Consider the following 27,309-nt stretch of genomic DNA (forward strand, 5'->3'; position numbering starts at 1 on the left):
TTCAAGAGCATCCTTGTGGGTATCACAGCTACTTATTCTGAGTAAAAAGTTTATTGAAGAGCATTGGTGAATATATTCATGGCTGTATTGTCTGAGATAATCAGCTTAAAATCTATCCACATTCTAAACCCTGAGCATTTAAAACTGTCTAAAAGCAGTTCTGTGAATGCAGGTGAGCACAGACTGACAAAGGCAACAGTGTATCCCAGAAATTGTCCCTTCCATTATAGCACTACTCATAGGAAGCAATTGAAAGGACACTCAGGACCCAGAAGACATAGACATACAATGAAAAACTTTTTTCTTAGTAACTTTTGTTCATGCTTTAAAATGATCATTTGTTTGCTGGCCTAATCCTCAAGCAGGGGGCATGTCTTATTCACTCAGAATTCTTACATAACTCCCCTTTTTGGTCACCTCAAGCTAGGAGTTTCCTTTGCTTGTTATTAGCAAAAATACAAAACAAAAAAGAAGCAAGGAGAGAGAGAGAATATGAAAGAAAAGATCAGTTCAGACTACTTGTTTTGCTGTATCCATTTTAACCTCAGACTGAGAACGGCCATCAGAATGCCCTTTTGATATTTTACACAAAGGACTCAGTGTTCATGGTTCTAATTGGTGAACCCGAAATAGCATTGAGTCAGCAGTGACATACTGACAGTGTTGTGCTACTAAAAGCACAGCATCCCTAACTCAGAGCACATTGAGACATGGAGATTTTTGTGAGAAGCTTTTAAAACTAAGTCAGAAGATCTTTTTCTTTCTTCCTTCTGTAAGAGCTAACAACCTCAAGTTTCCATTTACTCAGGTGTCCTGGGATTTGAATCTGAGCAGGTGAGACTCTGATTGACATAGATTGAAATATATAAATAATATTTGTTTATTAGAACAAGTCAGCAAGTGTTTGAAAACTGATGGACTTGGCATTTGATAAAGAAAAGCAATCTAGAAATTATTGAAGTCAATACATGTGTTGGACATTTCCTAAAACAATTATAGAGAAGAATATATTTCTACTACATTAATACTAATTCAGGGGATAATGCTCAAATATTAGGAGAATAGAAAGATTTCTTCTATGAATTTGTAATACTGGACTTTATTTTAAATTATCGTGCATTTGCTTTGTAGGATTGTGAAACATGGATAATCATTTCCTTCAAAGGACTAGAAACATATTTCTTTAGAAAATATTGTATCTAACAATTTATTTCTTGATTAATACTTTTCAGAATGGATTTTTCTCACATATTTTTATAGCACTGTTTCTTTGAAGACTAACAATTATAAAAATCAGGGACTTTTTTAAAGCCAACACTTTTGATTTACAAGAGCTCAGCTTTAAGAGAAACAATATAAGTCCTATTCATATAAATGAATAAATACTGCTTTTCATAATTTCATATTTTTTCTATTTTCTTTAAAAATCATTGTTGAAAGAATTTAAACAGTAAATAATATTATGTTTCAAATGAAAATAAAGATACTTAGTAAGACAAGGAGTTACACTTTTATATGGATGTATTTGCAAAGGCATTTATATATCTCAAATTATACATTAGACAAAGAATAATGTATCCAGCAGAAGAATTAAAAAGACAAAATTTAAAAAATAATGAAGATTAAGCAACATCTGAATAAATTATAATTTATCAACTCTAGTTATGATTGGATTATTAATTATAATAGAACCCTAATCTAAGTTGCAAACGGGATTTATAAAATCAAGAATATTAAATATAAATGAAATGTTTCATACAAAGAATGTTTTCTGTATATAAATTTATACATTAAGTTTTAAGTGGATTTATTAAGATAAAACTCATTAAGTTTTATAACATATGCATACTTTGAATGTGTATGATTAATAAATGTGTTTATAATTTATATAATAAATGCATTAGTACTAATATATACTTCTTTATTCACAAACACAACTCAGAAGCAAGAATATTGTTTTTTATTGAAATTTGATTTCTATTTTATAAGTATTTAGAATGCTTGAATTTAATAACCAGTGAAATATGTTTTAAACACAAAAATGATTATAAATTACATATGTAGGATCATTTAAAAATAAAGTAATATTTATGTAACTCAAAAAATACACAATTCTTGTTCTTTGAATGTGTTTCTTTACAAGACTTCTTTAACACTTAAAGTACATCTTACATTCTATGATATGTAGCTACATTTTATAATCTCTTATTCAGGTAAACTTTGCTCTTTATTACTGCCCTACACTTTTCTACTTACACACACACACACCCTCCTGTAAACATTAGTTTTCCAGTTTGTACAAACCTCAGTGTATTTCTACTATTTGCACTTTTGGTGTTGCTGTTTTGTCTTTTGCCCATGTTGGAAACTTAGAAATGGTTACCCATAGGAATTTTATAAATTGATTTGGAGATGTTTTAAGATAATATTCATTTTTAAGATTTTTCACTATAAGAAAATATTTAAGGTGAATACATATCCATAACTTGATTTAAATATTACATTGAATGTATATTACCTTATGATTATGCATAATTTTATGTTTCATATAAGATAAAAATAATTTACATAACAATGAAAACATGCATAAAGGTCTTCTATGTGTTTTTCAGAAAATAATTTTGTTAAATTATATGCTATAAATGAATATTAACAGAAAATGGTTTTTCTCCTCATTATTTTACCATACATCTATAAAAGATCTTATACCTTATAAGTTAATGTTTAGTAGTGAACATTTCATTGAGTCAGGAGAAATAGAAAACTATTCAGTGTTTAAAAGAATAGGTTGATCTTTCACACCTTCTTTGGGATTTATTGCTGCCAGGCTAATATTGAGAACCAAGATTACAAGTACATAAGTAAAAAATAAAATGACTGTTAAATGTTGTAATGATTTCCTTTTAAAGCCACGATCTCCCTGTATGTTTATCACTTTTGTATAACAAATTAAGGCTAAAATAAAGCCCTATGGTACTTCCTAATATTTCTACAAGAATCATTTTTTTATGTTTCCAATGACAGCTCACAGAACTGAGAAATGACATTTCCAAACTGGCTGGAAAATATTTGACCTGATAAAAGCCAAGCAAAACAAGACATAAGAGACTTGTTAACCACTGTCAACTCAAGAGATAGAATGTGACTCAGTGATGAAAAATTTAAAAATCATTAACCATTTAACTATTTTTTCAAATATGCATTGTTGCATGAATCTTAAATAGTCTTATAATAAACACCTGGAGTCAGATATTGGTGTAAATGCTGAAAGAACAGAGGCAACAAAGTAACAAGCCACAGCCACTTCTCTCATCTCCAGCTCCAGGGATCCTCTGACTGAATGCTGGGATTAATGGCTTGTGTGTTTGCCAAATACTGGGGTTAAAGGTGTGTGCCACCACTTCTTGGCTCTGTTTCTCTCCCAGACTAGATCAGTCTCATGGCATCCCAGTGTTGCTTTGAACTCACAGAGATACAGATGAATCTCTCCCTCTGAGTCCTAGGATTGAGGTGTGTGCCACCATGGCCTGACCTCGATGTTTAATCTAGTGGCTGGCTCTGTCCTCTGATCTTCAGGCAAGCTTTTTTAGAGTACAACAAATTATCACCACATTCACCACATTACAGGTTGGGTTGAATATATTGACATGATCCTTTAAGAGGATGTTGGTCTCATCTTAGACAGGCTTTGCAATTAGTAAAGCATTAATGTTCTTACAGAAATTCTCATACTAAGTATTCAATTACGTATAAAAATCAGTGAAGTATGACTTAATAGTGAAGGAAAAATGTGATTTTGATCTTCAAATGCTCTACTTTGACATGAAAAATAAATTTAAAATGTTACTGAGCATAGTGAATTATCACCATGAAGGATCAATATATCCCTATTTGATACTTGCTTTCATTGCATCTTACATTATGAATGGATTATGCACCTTTACAATATAGTGTATTAAACTGAGGATACTTTGAACTCATCATTCATGCTTAAAAATGACAAAGGTAATTTTATTTCTTTGAAATATTTAAAAATTGGCATTTCTGTGGAAATGAGTATATGTAAGTTACAGGAATGTAAATGTCACAGGATTCTGCCTTTGTCATATTGTAGATAAACCATCTCAAAAAATTCTATAGTGCATTTTATTATTAAACAATCTTCTGAAGAGTATGTAAACTTCTTTAATAACATGATAATATTATAAAAATATACAGACAGATATGGAACTAAATCATGCACACATTAATGAGGAATGGTTATAGTCATTTGTAGTTAGTGTTTTCCTGCCTGGCCCACAGTTAGAACAAATCTCTCTCACCTGAAAGGCCCATAGACACTCAGAACCAACCAAGTAAACAAACAGAAACTTACATTGTTTACAAACTGTATGGCCATGGCAGGCTGCTTGTTATCTACTTCTTCTATCTTAAATTGACCCATTTCTATTAATCTATACTTTGCCAGGTGGCTTGTGGCTTACTGGTGTCTTTACATTTTGCTTGTCATGGAGGCAGCTTGCAGAATCTCTTCGCCCCTCAGCCTTCCTTTTCCCAGAATTCTCTTCTCTGCTTGTCCCACACGGCTACTGGCCAATCAGCATTTTATTTATACAGAACAATATCCACAGCACTTCCCCTTTTCTTGTTTTTTTTCAAAAGGAAGGTTTTAACTTTCACATAGTAAAATTACAGATAAAACAGTTATCAAGCAAGAATTACAGTTACAATATTAAAGAATATCCTATCTAATATTTGTGAGTACAAGGTTTTATATCTAACTTATCTTTTATCATAAGAGAAAATTATAACTATCTAGTCTTCAACCACATCAAAGACCTCAGAAGGATATAATATTACCTGAGAACCGGGAGAAGGATGTAAGCAACTTTTGGGAGTCTTGCAGGGTAGACAGAGACAACTGGCAGCCTGGATAGTCATCTAATGTTCCTTTGTAAAGTTGGGGCATTTGTCTTCAGCCCATAGGGCTAGAGTCTCTCAGTCACTTCTCTCAGTGTCCTGTAGAATGTCTGGCAGTTTCCTCTGTGAAGCAGGACCCTGAAGGACCATTTTGTCAAGCAAAGTTTAGTGGTCACCTTTCTATGGGTCCTGCATGTCCAGTTGATCAAGCAGTCCAGGCAAGAACAGCTTCTTGCCCAAATGGCTATTTTTGCCAAGGTGAAGATAAACTCAATATGATGTGTCTTCAATGCCCATTCTCCTCTCTGAAGTAAATCTGTGCTGCCAGGAGTAGACATGAAAATCTAAATTTTAAAAATATTTAAGGACCATATTCTATAGGTCTTTGGAGTATTTGAAGATTACCTATCTATCTGAAATATCCCTGTGTATACCTAGAAGACTTAACTAACATGGCTACGAGTATGATTATCATAGATCACTTATTGTTAATCTGTTTTTAATTACCCACTATAATTTTAAATGAGCTGTACAAACATAATACCTTAAACAAGAGTAGAAATATACACACAGTATGACAAAATTAACTTCAAGTTTGTATCAACAGACTAAAATCTATACCAATGTAAAACATTTTAAACAAGTTGTTGCTCTTTAGAAGTTACTTAATCTACCCTTTAATCCTATTGTATCTATATCATATCCCCTTTTCTTCTTTAGAAAGAGATCAAATTTATAATCAAACTGCTTTAAAGAAAAATATTGTTTTTTTTTCTTTGTCCCACACCAGAAGGCTCTTCTGATGTGGGACACAAGAATCTCTTAACCTTTCTTTTAACAATGTGCTTGGGTTTAGAAAAGGAGTGAGCCAATTCTATCTCCAAAGCCAGCTTGATAATTTTGGGAATGTGGGCGCAGTTTTTCTTACTACTTCCTGCTGGAGGGGGGCGCTGTATCTTATGGGAACACAAAGAAAATTTTAGGATTATGGAGTAGTCTGTGAGGGTAAACCTCTGAGCCAGTTGCCTTGAAACCATTTTGGATGTTGGACCATCTGGGCCATGGTGTCATTGGAGACCTTTCAGGTGGTCTTGGCTGATCAAACCTGATGTATCTTAATCTGGAACAAATCCATAGCCTCTGGCTTTCTGTGGAAACAAAAGCAGAGACTCTTTTCTAAAGCAACATATCCTTATATCCAAATTTTGAAGTCAAGGTACCTTTAAAATTTACATATTTATTTAACTCAACAGCTTTTACAATAAAATCTTTTTCTGCAGTTAAAAATCCCAAAGACAACATAAACCAGATTCTCTGTGTAATATCCATCTTTGTAAGAATGAAATGCTGCTGTGGGTGCTGGCTCTGTCCACCTCAGCTTCCCAACATGGGGGTGGTACAGTTTACCACCAGCTCTGGGTCTGGAGCCATGTGTACCATCAACTATCAGAAGCAGTTCTATCAAAGCAGTTCATAGCCCAGAAACCTTTTCTTGTTGTTATTTTTAACTAGCAAAGGCTAAATTCACCATGCAGCAGAGTAAAGTGCCGCTTGTAGATGCCTCATTCCCGCCACACTGCAGGTCAGACACACATGCCAGGAACCCGCCATAGTAGTTCAAACTGGCAGGCTGCCACTAACTTGGAGAGACAACTAGGAAGCTGTTTTTAGCTCCGTTTTAGAATCTTTTTTTTTTTTTTTTTGTCAGGTTTTAGTTGGAAACTCTTGCCAACATGTTGGGTGCCATTTGTAGTTAGAGTTTTCCTGCCTGGTCCATAGTCAGAAAAAATCTCTCTCACCTTACAGGCCCATAGACACTCAGAACCAACCAAGTAAACACACAGAAACTTACATTGTTTACAATCTGTATGGCCATGGTAGGCTGCTTGTTATCTACTTCTTCTATCTTAAATTAACCCATTTCTATTAATCTATACTTTGCCATGTGGCTTGTGGCTTACTGGTGTCTTTACATGTTGCTTGTCATGGAGGTGGCTGGCAGTATCTCTCTGCCCCTCAGCCTTCCTGTTCCCAGAATTCTCTTCTCTGCTTGTCCTGCCCATACTTCCTGCCTGGCTACTGGCCACTCAGCATTTTATTTATACAGAACAATATCCACAGTGGTCATTGCACTGTGAAATTTAAGCAGAGCATTGTTGTTTGTCCCTTATTGAATACACATTGATAGTATTGGAATAGTTCTTAAACTAGTAAAGATAATGCTGTCCTTTCTGCACAGTATTTGATGAAAGGGATCAAGGCTGCAATATTCTTTCAGTTCCATATGTATGCATCCTTTGTAAATAATGCTCCCTGTCAAACATGTTATACATAGGTATTTCTTTATATATTTTGCACTCTTAACAAGGGCTTATATTTTATATTATAGGGGTGTTGGTGGGTGCTAATGGCTCCCTTGGGGGAGGGGGTGAGAAGGCATGGACTCAATGGCACAGACACCTAGAGTCAGGGAAAAGGCAAACAGCAGACTCCATTATTCAGCTCCCAGTATACCCACTTCCCTGCACCTAGGCTGAGTCCTAATCCAATGACATTGTCTAGTTGTCCCTCATTGGCTAGGCATGATCAGGACCTCTGACAATGCTTATTGCTAGGTACTCAGGCAGACTCCAGGTTGGCTTATTTCTTGGCAGCTTAGGCAGTATCTTCCTATCAAGTTTATAAGCTAATAGTAAATAAGCATTCATAGATATAAAACATATATCTAAATATATATGTAAGAAATTATTTCAAGCTGTATTTATCATAGTTTTTAATTTCACTTTTACATTTATTGTCATTATGGAAATATCATTTCATGGAATATCTACTTTACAGTTACTTATGGTAAACTTTGTTTAAATTATACTGAATACATATAAACCAATGTTATCATTAGTAATAGGGATGTATGTGTGTCTGTGTATTTATCTAGGATTTTTCTTTGAGTTTAGAGTATACATCAAATAATGCTTAACATTTAATTATACAGTTTGTGAGATGTCTTGGCACTATAATTAGATGCAAAAAGTACTCTGTTTCATTGTTATATTTTTTCATATATGTTTATAATGGACTATAATAATATCCACCTGTCCAATCACACTCTTATTCTTCTATCTCCAACTTTTAATTACATAACTGACTAATGCTGCTGTTCTGCCCATGTATTCTTTCCTTTGTTTGAACTTCACATATGAGAAAAAACATCTTCCAATTGTCTTATCATCTCTGGTGTATTTCACTTCACGTGATGACCTCCATTTTCACCTACTTTTCTGAGAATGATTTAATTTTACTCATTATTTCAAAAGTTTATACACACACAGACACACACACACACACACACACACACACACACAAACACACACACACACACACACAGTAGATGTAACCATCTTGATAAATAAGAAGCACAGAGCCAATTGCAGAGTTAAAAGCCAAGAGGTCAGAGCAATAGCTGAGAGCTGAAAACCTTACCCTTCACTGCTGTTCTGTCTTTCCTCTCCTAAAGAGGCCTACTTCCCATGTCCTGTCTTTTATATAGACTTTCTGTTCTGCCTTCTCATTGGTTGTAAAACCCAGCCACATGACCTCCTCATCACTCCCTGTCTGTATAGACTTCCATGTCTTCTATGGTTCGTATTGAGATTAAAGTCATGTGTTGCCAATGCTGGCTGTATCCTTAAACACACAGAGATCCTGCCTAGCTCTGCCTCCCAAGTGCTGGGATTAAAGGCGTGTACCACCACCCAGCTTTTGCGATGGCTTGCTCTGACCCCAAGGCAACTTTATTAATATACAAATAAAATCACATTTCAGTACAAATAAAGTATCACCACATATTTGTGTATTATATTGAATTCTCCTTATTAGTTCATTTATGAGAGGCATAAAGCTTGATTTCTTATCTTGGCTCTTGTGATGCTACATAGCTGTCCACCTATTTCTTTGGTATGTTGATTTAGAGACTTTGTATATATACCCACAGATGGACAGCTGGGTCATATAGTAGTTATTTTTTACTTCTTTAAAGGAACAGACATATGCTTTCCAGACTCATCAGATGATATCTCTCATACTCCAACAATGCATGAATATACCCCTTTTATAACCTTATTATAATAATTTATTTTGTGATGAAACTTTCATGAAATGGAAACTGTGGTAGTATTATATTTCCCAAAATATTGTGCACCCTAATAAATTTATCTGGGGTCAGAGAACAGACAGCCACTAGATACAGAGCCAAAAATGGTGGCTAGAAAATGGGTCGGAACAAGCCATAGCAGAAGCTGGGTGGTGGTGCAAGCCTTTAATCCCAGCACTTGGGAGGCAGAGCTAGGCAGGATCTCTGTGTGTTCAAGGATTCAGCCAGCATGGAGATACGTGCCTTTAATCTCAATACCAACCATAGAAGACCTGGAGGTCTGTAAGACAGGCAGTGACGGGGAGGTCATGTGGCTAGGTTTACAACCAATGAGAAGGCAGAATAGAAAGTCTATATAAAAGACAGGACACAGGAAGTAGGTCTCTTGTGGAGAGGAAAGACAGCAGAAGCAGTGAAGGGTAAAGTTTTCAGCTCTCAGCTATTGCTCTGACCCCTTGGCCTTTAACTCTGCAATTGGCTCTGTGCTTCTTATTTAACAAGATGATTACATCTGCAGGAAACTCGATGAGTATTTCATTTACTTTTACCCAATAGCTAAAAATGTTCAATATTTTTAAATTTCCAGCTGCTTATTGTCCATTTGTATTTCTTTATTTGAGAAGTGTTAATGTTAATTTGTTACCACAATGACCCTGCCTGTGCACACAAGTTGAACTTTTTCCCCTCTTTTCTTTTCTTCTTATTTTTTTTTTTTTGTTTTTTGTTTGTTTGTTTTGTTTTTGGTCTTTTGAGACAGGGTTTCTCTGTGTAGTTTTATTGCCTGTCCTGGATCTCGCTCTGTAGGCCAGGCTGGACTCAAACTCACAGAGATCTGCCTGGCTCTGCCTCATGAGTGTTGGGATTAAAGGCATGCATTACCACTGCCTAGGTTATTTCCCCTTTTGTTATGGAATTTCAGATTGTCAGATTTTCCTTTAACAGTGATGTAAAATGAGTGAGTTTTTGTAAAAAAAATTCTAGCTTCATTTTTCCATATTCACTTTAAAGATTTCTAAGATGCATATGTTAATTTTTAATGAATCTGTGTTTTAAAATAATTTATGTTGTGGTCTCATTTTTGGTTTTTCTTTCTTTCTTTTCTTTTCTTTTTTTTTAGCTGAGGATCGAAACCAGGGCCTTGTTTTTGCTACCACTGAGCTAAATCCCCAACCCCTGGTCTCATTTTTAAGGGCATCAGATAGCTATTCAAGCTTATTTCTAGGTTTTCTGCTCCCTTAGTCTGATTGCCTTTTGTTCACGTGTTTGCCAGTATCTTCATATTATTACAGTGCCTCTATAGTATAATTTGTGCTCAGAAATTACAATGCCTTTAGCAATTCTTTGTTTGTTATCCTTTTTCCACTTTGCTTGATGTCCTGTGTTCATTTCCAAACCCCATAAGGAAGAGAAAAGATTTATTGGAAATTATGAGATAATTCTTTTTATTTATGCTTTATTTCATTTTTTACATTCATATTTTGAGTAGAACAGGCTAAATACTTTATAAAAGCTTAAACTTTTAGATAACTATTACCAGTTAGTAAGTTATATATGTTTATACAAATATTTGGGTCTAACTTCAAGCTTGTTTTCAATTTTCAATGGCATAAATGGTACTATTGCATTTTTTTTTTCGGTTTTTCAAGACAGGGTTTCTCCGTGTATTTTTTATGCCTGTTCTGTAACTCACTCTGTAGACCAGGCTGGCCTTGTACACACAGAGATCCTCCTGGGTATGCTTCATGAGTGCAGGGATTAAAGGCATTCACCACTGCTGCCCGGGTGCAGTGTGTATTTTTATCTTAGGTCTTATTACTTTCTCTCATCTCCATCCTCAGTCTTCCTGTTACAGCAAATTAAAAAGAAAACTAGTAAATATTTCAATTAAAATAAACCATGCCCAACAACTGCATATATATTTTATCTTCCCCTTTTAAAAACATTATAAGTGATTTCTTTGAGGAAATTGTTTCTTTACCCACTCAAGAATAAAAATTTAATGTACTTGTCTTAAATAACACCAATTAGTTAATGGCTAATTCAACCCATTTGAATTCAGCATGTCCCTTGTGTCCACTTATAAAATAAAACAACAACAATTTGAGAAACAGTGCCCATGATGCAAGGGCTGCTTTCTCACAGTTGCTAGCAGTGTCAACTGTGTACCACAGTCAAGATGGCTGGGGTAAGTCCACATCGACCATGATAATCAGACTATTTCCTGAGATTAACATTTGTCACTTGTTTTAAAGTATCTAATTCAGAAGAAGCCAGAGAACAGAAATTTGCCCTGGCTTTCTCAGAGATTCTTACATTGAGATGTGTATGCAAGCACAGAAATTCAAGGATTTAGCTAACAAAGCTCTTAATTTTTTAAACTTAAAGACTGATACATTTACCACATTCTTCATACTATTTTAAACTGAAGAAAATACAATAAAGTCCAACTTATAAAACATACTAGTTTTATGATGTTTCTTCACCTATATGGGCATTACTATTACTACTAAGGTGAGATACAATGATTTCTTAGAGTTGAGGCAAGTGCCTTTTAAATATATATATGTATACACATATATGTAAGCATTTATATCTAGGCCATATTAATGATGACAATTATCTTCTAACAGTGTGCAGAATACCTTCCAGCAACATGAATGCTAGTCATTAGGGTGAAGTTTCTATTTAGGCACCACCTTGACTTCTCCATGTTCATTGCTTTCTTAGTTATAACAGTTGGAAATTGGAAACAGCCTTGAAGTCCATTATCTGATTAATGAATAATAAAAATATTGCTCATTTTCACAATGAACTATTATTAATTTCATGACAAAAATGATGCTTTGCAGTGTTCAGGTAAATGTGTGCAGTTAGAAAATAGAGTCATACTGAGTGATGTAACCCAGACAACAAAAGACAAATGTTGTATGCTTTCTCTTAATATTGGGTTTCAGGTTTCCTATATGTGTGATACAATCTACATAACCAAATAGGATAGATACCTTAAAGAACCAAGGAAAACAGAGGATTTCCCAAGGAAGACAAACTAGAGTTTAGTGTGAGAGAAAGAAGAAAGGATACTAGTAAGTTTGCATCAGTTTCCTCACGCAGAGGAAAGCAGACTCCAAATCAGGTAACTTACATTTTGTTTTATTCAATTAGGGCTAGCTTTTAAAAACTGTGCTATATAATGAGCAAGGTGGCTCACTTATCCTCCTTAGATTTATATTACTATGATAAAACACCATGACCAAAGTATTTTGTTTATACTTACTTTTCAGCCCAGTATGGAAAAAAAATATTTCACTCTTTTTTTCCAGTGTCTTTGTTAATGAAGTTACTCTACCAGCTACCAGAAGAGAAATGTAAGCACCAAGCTGGCCACAAATCCTTGATCCACAATAGTGTCCTTCCTGAAAGATATGCTAGGGCAATGGTGTCATAAAGTTTATGGGAGTAACTAGCCAATCTCTGCTTTGACTTAAGGCCCACTCTACAATATATACCCCATATCTGACACTGCTTAGGTGAAAAATAACCAGAGACTAGATAGCCCAGGCACATAGGGTAAAACCAAAAAATCTGCTCAAAAGAAAGAAAAGAAAAAGAGAACAATCATCAAACAAGCAAAACCCACATAGCAATAAAATGACACCTAAGAACTTTCAGCTATAGTCATAGACCAGTGCCCTTTTCTGTCATCATCAGAGACACCCCCTCTTACAGCAGATAGGAAAAAGTTACAGAGAACCACAGCCAGACCTTCTATAGAAAGTGAGAGACCTTGGAACACACAGCTCTAAATGGGATGTCTCTTTCAAATCCCTCCTCTTATGGCTCAGGGAACTCCAGAGAAAAAGAGGCAAATAGACTGTAAGAGTCAGAAAGGATGGAGGACACCAAGAAAAAAAGGCCCTCTAAAGTAACATAATCAAAACTCATATGAACTCAAAAAAACTCTAATAGCATGTACAGGGTCTGCATGGGTCTGAATTTGAAAGAGTGTGGAGGAGTGCTGCTTCCTGCATTGTTCTCTGTTGTCTGTTCAGGTGCTTTCATGTACAACACAGGACCAGGGAAGGCAGTATGGTAGGAACTTTTTCACTATTGAGGTTTTTCTTCATGGATGAATTTAGTTTTCATCAAGTGCACAAAAGAACTCACTTGAACATCTCCATTTAGTAGTAAATGGTGATAGAGATATAAAGCCTTATTTTCATTAACTTCATGTGTAGGGCACATGTGTAATTACATACAATTGAAATCAGTGATTAAGGCTGTACATATACACTGTACATTAAATTTTTTTGTTTGATGGAGATTACACTTAAAATCTCTAAAAGAAATAAATGACTGTGTTGGCTAATGTCTGTGTATGATAAAAATTGAGTGAATTGAGAAGAGGGAACCTCAGTGAAAAACTGAGAGTTACATTGGTCGGTGGGGCATATTTCTCACATAATGTTTGATAATAAAATGTCCAGTCCTTTGTGGGCAATCCCACTCCTGGACAGCTGGTCTTGGGTTGTACAAGAAAGCCTACTGATCAAGGCAGTGGATGCAAGCCAGTAATCAGCATTTCTTTTTGGTTTCTTTTCAATTCTTAGCTGTAGTTCCTTCCTGGCCTCCTCCATGACAGAATTTAACCTCAAATTTTCACTGAATCTGTGGTTCATATTATCTCCTTCTAGGGAAAATAACTCCTCTGAGTGCTGCCACACCTTATCACTTTCAGTGGTGGATATGAAGTTTTTGATCCATTGTGACACACGAACAGTCTTTCCATATCCTCCAAATAAGACTGTTCTAAAAATTTATATGAATTCAAGGCTTTTTTTTGAGAATTAACAGTGTAGTCCAAATAATAATAAAAATTAAATACAGACTATGATTAACTTATATATAAATATGAAATTGAAATGAAAAATAAGATTAGGAATCCAAAGACATTTCAGAGGCAGCTTATCTCTTCCTTTATCTAAACTTTTTACTAATAATATTGTAGGGTTTGAACCAGCTCTATGTGTATATATGATGGCTTCCAGTTTAGGGTTTTTATGGGATTCTTAAGTATGTCAATGAGTGGGTCTGATTCTTGTGTCTTTACTGGGCTCTCTTCCTTCTATTTAGTGTCTTGTCCAACCTCATTGTGTTGGTTTTTCTTATATTGTATCATATTATAGCATATCACATCATATCATATAATTAATATTTCTTAGAACAATGCTTGTTTTCCAATGACAGAAAGGGAGTGAATACAGATAGGAGAGGATGCAGGGAGAAGCTGGGAACAGTAGAGTGGGGGAAAACCATAATAAGGATATATTCTTTTGAATTTATATATGTATTTTATATATAAATACATGCATGCATACATATATATATATATATGTATATATATATACAATAATACTAAAAAAAAAAAAAACCAAGTCATCAATTTGAGAGTCACAGGGCATGGGAGGTGTTTGAGGGAAGGTACATGGGAGTGTGTGAGGTTAAAAAAATGAAAAATGGAGGAGAGAAAGTGAAATAATTTAGTAGAACTAAAAATATATAAAAAGTGAAAGTATCAAGCATACCTAAATGGGTGGGAAATGATGTATCTCCTTTTCTGCTCACATTTCCTCAAAATGGCAAGTTTTGTTGTGTGATGTAATGGTATGTTCCAAGAAAATTAAGTAGATATTAGGAATCCAACTGAGTTTGTTCTCTAAGTAAAGCACATATAGTCTAAAGCCCTTGAAGAAAACATAGGTAATAGACACATGTGGCCTGAAGATTTCAGCTCATATTTGGTGAAAGTCTAGGGCTGTAAGGAGAACTTGTAACTCTGTATTTTCTTTAAAAAATATCTACTTCAATAAAATAAAGAAATACTCTAATTTCTATATTTAAATCCAAAGATTAGGCTTAAAAATATGTTCACAAAAGCATAGAGTAACTTTTGATATGAACAGGGAGAAATGAGTTATAGTATGGCACTTGTCATCTGACATCAAATTAGTTGTCCAGTAATATTTCTTAGGAGATTCAAATGGTTTCCTTTTCAAATATTTTTTTATTAATTATTGATTATTTTATATGCCATAGTTTCCTTTTCAATTATTTTATTAATGTTTGATTATTTTATATACTATATTTTTAACAAATTCATCCCCTCATCCACAACTCCTTCCAGATTACATACAATCTTTATACCCCTAAAATTCTGTGATTCCTCTCTCCTTAAATTCATAGAGTCCAATTTATGTTGTTCAAATAATCTTCAATGTGGGTCCTGAACTAGAGTTTGTTGACCTATAAAGCACCACACATTAAAGAAAAGTGTTTCCTTCTCCTAGAGCAGATGCCACATTCCAATAGCTCCACATCTTGGAATGTGGCTTCATGCCTTCACTACCACCACCCTATGTTGAGTTTTTGTTTGGCTTAAGTTTGTGAAGGTCGTGTGCATGCTGTAACAGTCACTCTTGCCCTGTTCTATCTTGAAAATGTTTTATTTGAAGTCATCCACTATCTATGGTGTTATACTTTTCCACCCTATACCTAGCCCCTTCCCCAGTGACCCTTATGTTTTTTTTAAATATATTTATTTATTAATTTTTTTTTCATTTTACATATCAACCCCAGTTCCCCCTCCCGCCCCTTCTCCCACCTCCTCAACTCCCTCCAACTCTACCCCCATCCATTCCTCAGAGTGGGTAAGGCCTCCCACGGTAGTCAACAAATTCTGGCATACCAAGTTGAAGGAGATCCTAGCCGGTCCCCATTGTATCAAGGCTGAGCAAGGTATCCCACCACAGGGAATGGCTCCAAACAGCCTGTTAATGCACCTGGGATAAGTCCTGGCCCTGCTGCCAGGGACCTCACAAACAGATCAAGCCACACAACTGTCACCCATATTCAGCAGGCCTAGTTCAGTCCCATGCAGGTTCCCGAGCTGTGAGTCCAGAGTCAGTGAGCTCCAACTAGCACTGGCCAGCTGTTTCTATGGGTTTCCCCATCATGACCTTGATCCCCTCTTCTTCTTCTTCTTCTTCTTCTTCTTCTTCTTCCTCTTCTTCTTCTTCTTCTTCTTCTTCTTCTTTTTTAAAGCTGAAATGCCATTTATTGAAGGAGGGAGGAGGTCTTAAATACAGGCTTACAGCACAATGGGAGAACCCTGGAGGGTAGAAGTTCACTTCTGATGTTTTTTTGGAGCTGAGGATTGATCCCTGGGCCTCATGTTTGCTAGGCAAGCACTCTACCATTGAGCTAAATCCCCACCCCTATTCCTGATGTTTTACAATTTTGTTTCTAAGCTGTTAATGCCCAACATGCTGGATACACAGACAAAGAGCTTCCCTTAAGCATTCAGGAGGGTGGAATCTCACAGGGAATTAGCATAGGGAGCATATCAAGGTCAAGGTTGGCAAGCAAGGCAATAGTTACCCCAAATGGGGCCCAGGGTCCTACAGGCCCCCACTTTTACTACAAAAATGAGCTTCTGACTTAGGTTGCATGGGACATCAGTAGGTCACCTTACCCATCATGGAGACACCTTTCCAGGCAACACAGGTGAGTTGTTGAGTGCCCCCCTCCAGGTATTACCCATCTCTGAATACTCATTATCATATAGGCTCAATCATATGAGAGCTGCAGAGTTAATTGTTGCCGAAGATCTCTAAGTGGTGCTGGGCTTGCAACCTGTGTGTTAGACACAGAAAAGGCCAACACAAGTCTTAACCCACCCATAGCCGGTAGCTAAAGGCAGCTGAGCCATTACCTTCCTTAACAAGGCTTACTGCAAATTGGAGACCTTGTAAGATGGTAGCCTGAGAGAAAATGGAACTTGAGTTTGTAAATTTATAACTTTCAAAGTCAATCGAAATGTATATAACTATTGATTTAAATTTGTCATGCCCAATAGAATGAAAGATTAATTAACTGTGATAGCTACTTTTGCTGCCAGAGTCTCCGCTGTGCTAGCTGTAGTAACCAGTTATGAAATGGCAATCCCAGAAACAGTAGTAGCAGTGGTCATCTCTGTTATAACAGCAACAACAGCAGCAGTGATGTCAAATTCTCTTCTGGAGCATGTGGGTATCCATTGGCATGGACACAAGTCCAGGAACACAAACTGCTGAGGCCCATTATTCTTGATCCCAGCATGACTTAATCTGGCAGCTCTGCAAAATAACAACTAAGAACCATAAAGAAAAAAACAGGCAGCTTGCAAGGAGCAGAACTAATGGTCTCATAATGGCTACATTCAGACTCACAAATTTTAAGGTATCTTCAAAGGGGGCTAAATGAATTTCAGGAGGCCAAAAAATGTTGCACAGAGCCACTCCTGAGAAGTAGGTACTATTCCAGCTTGAATAGGGTTGTGAGAATGAAAATGCTTAGCTGGCTTGCTACTGTCACTAAATAGAGGTCAGTGATCTTCAGTGTTATCCTTAATCTCCTAGGTGTCTGGGTGACACTTTCTCAAACATACTTGAAAAAGCACTTACCACACTTTCTATTCCTTCACTTTTGTTCCCAGAGACTTGTCTCTGTACTCTTCTATGCCCCTTCTTTGCCCCTTATCTCCCATCCCCTCAATAAACCTCCCATGTAGGCCCTGTTGTATGGTGTGACTCCTTCTCTGCTGGTTTAAAAATACATTTGGTGCTGAGATTAAATTCAGTCTGAGACATGCTGGGATCCTGCACCTGGCCCACCAATGAGAGCCCTATTTTATTCCCACCTAACGAATTGCTGGGTCTCTCCATCCAACACTGATGATTGCTTTTGTGACCTCCAGGGAGTTGACTAGCATCCACCTCAAACAGCCTGACAGTTCCACAGAGCATGGACATTGAAGTGTCCAGCTAGCTACCCCAGGACATGGCCAGCATCCCAGATTTCTCTGGTCCCCCAAAGATGATTGACGTCTCTCAGACCAGCAGGAAGCAGTCTTGAGAACATGGCACCCTCATCCCCACCTCACCTGCTACCCCTTTCTAACTCCTCACCTTTTTATAATAAACAGAAGGGAGGAATGTTGGCATTTAAGCATCTGTACTGGCCTGCCCTTAGGGTCCTGTCAGGATATATCCTCAGCTTCAGCCACTAAGAGCACCCCTTGGGCATTCACTATGATTTCTTATAAAAAGGGGTCTTGTACACCTCCTGTCTCTTTCTCTTCCTTCGATCTCATCTCCAGATACCAGTCTCTATTCCCTTCCCTGCCCCTTCTCTCTCCCTCTCAATAATCTTCCCATGAAAAGAAAGAAAAAGAAAAAGAAAAAAAAAAGAAAAAGAAAAAAAGAAAAAAGCAGTTACCATACATTACCTTCTGGAGAATCCAACCACATGGCTGCTTTTCCTAGGCTTATGTTAATGCTTGCCCTATGGGGCTTTCAATCCCCATTGGCATCAGAAGGGGAGAGTTTTTTCATGAAGGCCCAATAGGGTTCTGCCATGTTGGGCTTCAGATGCAGCCACAGGGTACACGCAATGCTCAGAAACCCTATGAGGAGTTTCATTGTCCTTAATAGTGTAATGTTTCATTGAGGGTTGCTCAGTAATTGAGTAAAGCCAAATCTTATTATAAGCAACAGTCATCCTAGGTCTTCCATGCCATATATATAGCCTTAAGGTTCTGTGGGTTACAGTATGATTGTTCTTTGCTTTTTATCTAGAATCCATTTATGAGTGATTACATACCATGTTTGTCCTTCTGGGTTTGGGTTATCTCACTCAGGATGATTTTTTCTAGTTCTATCCATTTGCCTGCAAATTTCATGCTGTCATAGTTTTTCTCTGCTGAGTAGTACTCCATTGTGTGTATATACCACATCTTCTTAATCCATTCTTCAGTTGATGGGCATCTAGGTTGTTTCCAGGTGCTGTGGATATTGCTCTGTATAAATAAAATGCTATTTGGCCAGTGGCCAGGCAGGAATTATAGGTGGGACAAAAGAGAAGAGAATTCTGGGAAGTAAAGGCTGGGGTGGAGATATACTGCCAGCCACCACCATGACAAGGAAGATGTAAGGTAATGGTAAGCCATGAGCCACATGGCACAATGTAGATTAATAGAAATGGGTTAATTAAAGATAAAAGAAATAGATAACAAGAAGCCTGCCACGGCCATACAGTTTGTAAGCAATATAAGTTTCTGTGTATTTACTTGGTTGCGTCTGAGCATCTATGGGCCTGTCGAGTGAGAGAGATTTGTCCTGACTGTGGGCCAGGCAGGAAAACTCTAACTACAAATCCAGGTTCTGGCTATAACAAATAATGCTGCTATGAACATAGTTGAGCATGTATCTTTGTGGTATGGTTGAGCATTCCTTGGGTATATGCCCAAGAATGGTATGGCTGGGTCTTGAGGTAGTTCAATTCCCAATTTTCTGAGAATCCATCATACTGACTTCCACAGTGATTGTACAAGTTGTACAGTGGAGGAGTGTTCCCTTTGCTCTGCATCCTCTCCAACATTGACTGTCCTTAGTGTTTTTGATTATAGCCATTCTGACAGGTATAAGGTGGTATCTCAGAGTTGTTTTGATTTGCATTTCTCTGATGATTAAGGATGTTGAGCATTTCTTTAAATGTCTTTCAGCCATTTGTGATTCTTGTTTTGTGAATTCCCTTTTTAGCTCGTTAGCCCAATTTGTAATTGGATTGTTTGGTATTTTGCTATTAGGATTAGTGTAACAGGATTTATGTTGAGTTCTTTGACCCACTTGGACTTGAGTTTTGTGCATGAAAACAGATATAGATCTATTTGTAATCTTTTACACACTGACATCCAGTTATGGCAGTACCATTTGTTGAAGATACTTTCTTTTTTCCATTGTATAGTTTTGGCTTCTTCGTCAAAAATCAGGTTTTCATATGTGTGTGGATTAATGTCAGGGTCTCTAATTCGATTCCATTGGTTCATATGTCGGTTTTTATACCAGTACCAGGCTGTTTTTATTACTATAGCTCTATAATAGAGCTTGAGGTCTGGGATGGTGATACCTCCAGCAGTTGCTTTATCATACAGGATTCTTTTAGCTATCCTGGGTCTTTTGTTTTTCCCTATGAAGTTGAGTATTGTTCTTTCCAAGTCTTTGAAGAATTGTGTTGGGATTTTGATGGGGATTGCATTGAATCTATAGATTGCTTTTGGTAAAATTGCCATTTTTACTATGTTAATCTTACCTATCCATGAGCATGGGATATCCTTCCACTTTCTGATATCTTCTTCAATTTCTTTCTTTAGAGATTTAAAGTTCTTCTCAAAAAAGTCCTTCAATTGTTTAGTTAGTGTTATCCCAAGGTATTTTATATTGTGGCTATTGGAAAGGGTGATGTTTCTCTGATTTCTTTCTCAGCCCTTTTATCATTTGTGTATAGGAGAGCTACTGATTTTTTTGAGTTTATCTTGTATCCTGCCAGTTTACTGAAGGAGTTTATCAGGAGTAGGAGTTCCCTGGTAGAGTTTTGGGGGTCACTTATGTATACTATCATATCATCTGCAAATAGTAAAAGTTTGACTACTTCCTTTCCAATTTGTATCCCTTAGATCTCTTTTTATTGTCTTAAAGGTTTAGCTAGAACTTCTAGAATTATATTTAATAAATACAAGGAGAGTGGACAGCCTAGTTTTGCTCCTGATTTTAGTGGTATGTGTTTGAGTTTCCCTCTATTTAATTTGATAGTGGCTGATGGCTTGCTGTAAATTGCCTTTATTATGTTTACATTTCTAAGACTTTTATCAAGAAGTGGTGTTGGATTTTGTCAAAGGCTTTTTCAGAATCTAATGAGATGATCATGTTTTTTTTTTTCAGTTTCTTTATATGGTGTATTACATTGACAGATTTTTGTATGTTGAACCATCCTTGCATCCTTGGGAAGAAACCTACTTGGTCATGATGGATAATTTTTTGATGTATTCTTGGATTCTGTTTGCCAATATTTTGTTGATTATTTTTGCATCAATGTTCATGAGGGAGATTGGTCTGTAATGCTTTTTCTTTGTTTCATCTTTGTTTGGTTTGTGTATCAGGGCAATTGTAGCTTCACAGAAAGAGTTTGGTAGTGTTCCTTCTGTTTCTATTGTGTGGAATAATTTGAAGAGTATTGGTTTTAGTTCTTCTTTGAAAGTCTGGTAGAATTCTGCACTGAAACCATCTGGTCTTGAGCTTTTTTTGGTTGAGAGACTTTTGATGACTGTTTCTATTTCTTTAGGGCTTATTAGTCTATTTAAGTGTTTTTTTCTGGTCTTGATTTAACTTAAGTATGTGGTATCTATCCAGAAAATTATTCATTTCTTCCAGATTTTCCAATTTTGTGGAGTATAGTTTTTTGAAGTATGACCTGATGACTCTCTGGGTTTCCTCGTTGTCTGTTGTTATGTCTCCATTTTCATTTCTGATTTTGTTAATTTGGGTCCTCTCTCTTTGTCTTTTGGTTAATTTGGCTAGGGGTTTTTCTATCTTGCTGATTTTTTCAAAGTACCAACTCTTTGTTTCATTGATTTTTTTGTATTGTTCTCTTGGTTTCTAGTTCATTGATTTCAGCCCTCAATTTGATTATCTCCTGGAGTCTATTTCTCCTGCATGAGTTTGTTTCTTTTTGTTATAGCACTTTCAGTTGTGCTGTTAATTCATTAGTATGAGATTCCTCCATCTTGTTTATGTGTGCATTCAGAGCCATGAATTTTCCTCTTAGTACTGCTTTCATAGTGTCCCATAAGTTTTGGTATGTTGTGTTTTCATTTTCATTGAGTTCTAGGAAATCTTTAATTTCTTTCTTTATTTCTTCCTTGACCCATTGATGTGTCAGGTGAGCATTATTCAGTTTCCATGAGATTGTAGGCTTTGTTGTTGTTGTTGAAGTCTAACTTTAAGGCTTGGTGGTCTGATAAGATACAGGGGGTTATTCCCATGTTTCTGTATCTGTTGAGATTTGTTTTGTGACCAAGCGTATAGTCAATTTTTGAGAAGGTTACATGGGGTGCTCAGAAGAAGGTATATCCTTTTGTGTTAGGATGGATATCTATTAAGTCCATTTAAGTAGTAACATCTGTTAGGTCTTTTATTTCTTTGTTGAGTTTCAGTCTGGTAGATCTGTCTTTTGGTGAGAGTGGTTTGGGGTTTGATGTGCATTTTAAGCTTTACTAATATTTCTTTTATGAATGTGGGTGTCTTTTTTATTTGGGGCATAAATGTTCAGGATCGAGACTTCATCTTGGTGTATTTTTCCTGTGATAAATATGTAATGTCTATCCTGATGTCTTTTGATTGATTTTAGTTTGAAGTCTATTTTATTAGATATTAGGAAAGCTATACCAGCTTGTTTCTTAGGTCCATTTGCTTGGAAAGCCTTTTCCCAGCCCTTTACTCTGAGGTAGTGTCTCTCTTTGAAGTTAAGGTATGTTTCTTGTATATAGTAGAAGGATGGATCCTGTTTTCTTATCCATTCTGTTAGCCTGTCTCTTTTTATAGGTGAGTTGAGACCATTGATATTGATGGATGTTAATGACCAGTGATTGCTGGTTCCTGTTATTTTTGTGGTCATATTGTGTTGGTCTTCTTTGGTGTTTGTTGGTGTGTGATTATGTATTGCTGAGTTTTCATAGGTATGGTTAGCTTCTTTAGGTTGGATTTTTTCCTTCTAGTGCTTTGTGTAGGGCTGGGTTTGTGGACAAGTATTGTTTAAATCTGGTTTTATCATGGAATATTTTGTTTACTCTGTCTATGGTGACTGAAAGTTTTGCTGATTATAATAGTCTGGGTTGGCATCTGTGGTCTCTTAGTGCCTGCATAACATTTGTGCAGGACCTTCTAGCTTTCATAGCCTCTATTGAGAAGTCAGATGCTATTCTGATGGGTTTGCCTTTATATGTTACTTGGTCTTTTTCCTTAGTAGTTCTTAATATTTTTCTTTGTTCTGTATGTTTAATGTTTTGATTGTTATGTAGCAAGGGACTTTTTTTTTGGATCCAGCTTATTTGGTGTTCTGTGAGCTTCTTGTATTTTCATAGGTATTTCTTTATTTAGGTTAGGAAAGTTTTCTTCTCTGATTTTATTGAATATGTTGTCTGTCCCTTTGAGTTGATATTTTTCTCCTTCTTCTATCCCTATCATTTTTAGGTTTGGTCTTTTCATGGTGTCCGATATTTCTTGGATGTTTTGTGTTATGACATTTTTGTCTTTAGTGTTTTATTTGACTGATACATCCATTTTCTCTATTGTGTCTTCATTGTCCGAGATTCTCTGTTCCATCTCTTGCATTTGGTTGGTTATGCTTGTTTCTGTAGTTCCTGTTCATTTAGTCAAGATTTCTATTTCCAGCATTTCCTCAGATTGTGTTTTCTTTATTGTCTCAATTTCATTTTTCAGATCTTAGATTGTTTCCTTCCTGTGTTTAATTACTTTTTCTTGGCTTTCTTTGATTTCTTCCAATTTTTTGTTTGTTTGTTATTTTTTTTTCTTCCATTTCTTTAAGGCAATTTTGTTATTTCCTCTCTAAGGGAGTTTTTCACTTCCTCTTTAATGGAGTTTTTCATTTCCTCCTTAAGGGCCTCTATCATCTTCTTAAGTCATTTTTAGGGTTGTTTTCTTTTGATTCTTTTGCCTTGGTATGTTTAGTTCTTGTAGGTGTAGAGTCACTAGGTTGTGATGTTGTCATATAGGTCTTCATGTTGTTGCCTGTGTTTTTGCACTGGCGTCTACTCATCTCTTTCTATGCTTGGTGCAGGCAATGTCTGTGTCTGAAGGTGCCTCTCTTGTTCTAAGTGTCAGTCTTGCTTCATTAGGATTTCTTTGTTAAATTGGTGCTGTTGGGCTCTGTTTCCACGGGATCAGCTTAGTCAAATCAGTGTTAGTGGGTTCTGTCTCTAAGAGCAGTTATTCCTAGTTGGTGTAGGGTGTGCTTATGGTTTCAGTGGTTGTTAGTTTCATAGGGGTTAGGTTTTGTTTGTTTGTTTGTTTGTTTTTTGTTTTAGTTTTTTGGGGGGAGGGGAAGTAGGGAAAGTTAGCTGTCTGGTTGCTAGGACTCCAATGTGTAGGGCCTAGGAGTTACAGACCTGCTCTGCTGGTCTGGAGATTGGAGCTTACCTGTTCTCAGAGTGTATACTTACAATTCTGGTGATCTGGTTCAGTGGCTAGGTGTTGTCTTCTTTTGTGTGCTCAGGTCATGTTTTGCTCATTTGTCAACTTCTCAGATGTTCTTGTTTCCCTCAGGCTGCAAACAGTAGGTTTCTGATGCCTCTCCCAGATGGATTTCAGCTGAGTAGGGTTGTCTCAGAAACACCTCCAAGTTGTTAGGTTTTGCAGGATCGGCAGCTGGACCCTGGGTGGCCTCAGACAGTGTGCAGATCCATTCTTGTCTTGTCCCTCGGAGATGGCCCCTTCCCAGGGTTCTGGGATTAATGGTGTCCCTGTTCTGAGCTCTTGATTAGTAGCTTGTTTTCATTAACTCCTCAGTGAGTGGTAGCTCAGTTTCTGGTTTTTATATAAATGCAAACCCTATGTTTTGAAGGGAAAAACTATGATACAGAATTTACAGTTAAGGCTTAGTTTTCCAAAGACTTTTTTCTACTTCACATTGTCCAACTATGTCTCCATGGTGATTTCCTTCACTGCAATTAAAACAAACAAACAAACAAAAACAAAATCCTTCTTTCTCAGATGAGATCTAAGAGATTTACAAATTATAAGTATAGCAATAGCTCAATAGATGAGATGTAATTTTAATATTTTATTAATTTAGTGAAAAATAGGTTCTCCTGGGCAGTGGTGGCACATGCCTGTAATCCCAGCACTCAGGAGACAGAGGCAGGTGGATCCCTGTGAGTTTGAGTTCAGTATTGTCTACAGAGTTAGTCCAGGACAGGCTCCAAAGCTACAGAGAAACCCTGTCTTGAAAAAGCAAAAACCAAAAAAAATAAACAACAAAAAAGTAGGTTCTACTTTGGATAGTATAACCTGCCTAGTCACCACCATAATTTTGTCCAAGCACAGATTTCATTTTAAAATATTTTATTTTATGTTCTTATTTGTGTGTGTATGTATGTATGTGGGTTTTTTTTTTGTGTGTGTGTGTATGTATGTATGTATGTATGCATATACATGTGTGTAAGTGAATCTGCAGAATCCACAATAGAATGTTTGGTATCTGGTTCCAAAAGTGTCTACCTTATATACTTCAGTATAAGATCCCTTACTTCACCTAGAGATAACCTGGCATCTACAAAGTCTAGTGGACCTACTGTGATAGCATCATAGGAGGTGTTGGACTCAGGCTGAACATTTTGTGTTGTTTCTTAGAATTTGAATTCATATCCTCATTATTTTACTATCAGCACATTTGCCATTGAACTTTCTCTGAAGCCTTTGACCCTTCAGTAAGAAAAAAAGACTTAATAAAAGACTCTGGGAGGATAGAGAGATTGCTCAGTGGTTAAGATCACTGGCTGCTCTTCCAGAGGTCTGAATTCAATTCCCATTAACCACATGGTGGCTCAAACCTTTTCTGATGAGATTTGGTGTCCTCTTCTGGCCTGTAAGCATATCTATAGGGAGAACACTGTATAATAAATAAGTAAATGAATGAATAAACAAACAAACAAACAAATAAATAGAATGCTATAGTGTGGATTCTAATTGATATTAATAATAAAAATCTGAAGTAACATATTAGGATGAAAGCTGAAAGATCAGAGAATCAAAACAGCCAGATAGTAGAAACACATCTTACCTCTAGGAATCCTGAGAATGAAAGGGCCAGCTCCTGTCTCCACCTATCCTTCCTGATGGGGGAATGTTTTTCTGTATGCTGTGAAAATATGTTGCTCTTATTGGTTGATAAATAAAGCTGTTTGGCCTATGGCAAGGCAGCTTAGAGGCAGGCATAAAATCCAGATAGAGAGGAAGGAGAAAGAGAGCAGAAGAGACACTGCTAGCTGCCCCCATAAGAAGCAAGATGTAAAAGTACCAGTAAGTCACAAACCATGAGGCAAAGTATAGATTTATAATAATAATGGGTTAACTTAAGATACAAGAGCTAGCTAGCAAGAAGGCCGCCTTGGTCATAGTTTAAACATAATATAATCCTGTATATGTTTATTTGGTTCCAAGTGGCTGTGGGACCTGCAGGTGAGAGAAATTTGTCCTGACTATGGGCTATGGAGGACACATGAAAATTTCTAACTACAACTTCCCTTCTCTACCCAGCCATATCATTTACTGTTTCTCCCTCCCAAGTGCTGGCTAGCTCCACTCTCTGATTTCCAGTCAAGCTTTACCTGTGGGAACACAAACAAAATATCACCTCAGAACTCCTCAGATTAAAAGACAGGTGAATCATGTTTACTTTCTATTCTATATCCATGCAATTATTGGGTCCACAGACACTTCACACTTTGTTTCACTCAAAGCCTTGAAGTATTTTTCACTCCACACCTTAGATTTTAATAAAATATCTTTAAACTTTGGAGAAACTTTCCATCTTATTTTAGTAACATTTTAAGAATATGCTGAAAGATCAGGGAGACAAAGGAACAAACCACAGCCACTTCTCACCTCACTGATTGACTCCTCAGTCAAAAGGGACTGACTCCTATCTTCTCCTGCCTTATATTTATTTTCTCTGCTCAGCCACATCACTTCCTGTCTCAGCCTCCCTAGTGCTCGGATTAAAGGTATGTGTGCCTCCCAATTACTAGGAGCAAAGGTATGAAATCCACAGTGCTCGAATGAAAGGTGGGTGCTCTATGACTAGTTAGTGCCTGGCTTTGCCCTCTGTTCTTCAGTCAAGCTTTATTTTTAGAGCATGCACAAACTATCACTACAATTTTCTGCTTATGTATTTCCATGCCATATTGTGCATTTCTTCAAGCATGATTGTGTTTATTTATCATAGCCTTTTAAGCATACTTAGCACAACGGAATGACATTCACTTATCATAAACTATAGTTACAATATTCAATTATAAAGATGTGTTGCAGAAAACAATGGCTGATAATTCAAAATTGAGAAAATAGAAATTTCCTGGAATTTATTATTAACTTGTAAATAAATATGCTTAGGTAGTTGGTTAAGTGCACAAATTTTCTAATGATTTCTTACATGTGTATAATGTGTTCTGATTGTATTCACCCTCAATTACCCTGTCTTATCTGCTTCAAAACTAGCAATCTAGTGTTCCCCTCATTAGTGTATGTGTGTGTGTATGGGGGGCAGTTTGTATGTTCATGCCTCATTCATGC

General features: G+C 36.5%; 1 protein-coding gene across 4 annotated transcripts in view; it reads left to right on the plus strand.

The window, feature by feature from the left end:
* Positions 1-661: 661 nt before the first annotated feature.
* The window catches only part of Cdh19 (cadherin 19), a 126,963-nt gene continuing 100,315 nt past the window's right edge, over positions 662-27,309 (plus strand). For 2 of the 4 annotated variants that reach the window (XM_036202392.1, XM_036202395.1), the window contains exons 1-2: positions 662-834; positions 12,025-12,203. The gene's annotated coding sequence lies outside the window, so the exon portion shown is untranslated. The remainder of the gene's footprint in view (positions 835-12,024; positions 12,204-27,309) is intronic. The other 2 variants (XM_036202394.1, XM_036202393.1) reach the window with 1 other exon arrangement.

Source organism: Onychomys torridus, chromosome 11 (assembly GCF_903995425.1).
Source record: "Onychomys torridus chromosome 11, mOncTor1.1, whole genome shotgun sequence".
NCBI classification, from domain to species: domain Eukaryota; kingdom Metazoa; phylum Chordata; class Mammalia; order Rodentia; family Cricetidae; genus Onychomys; species Onychomys torridus.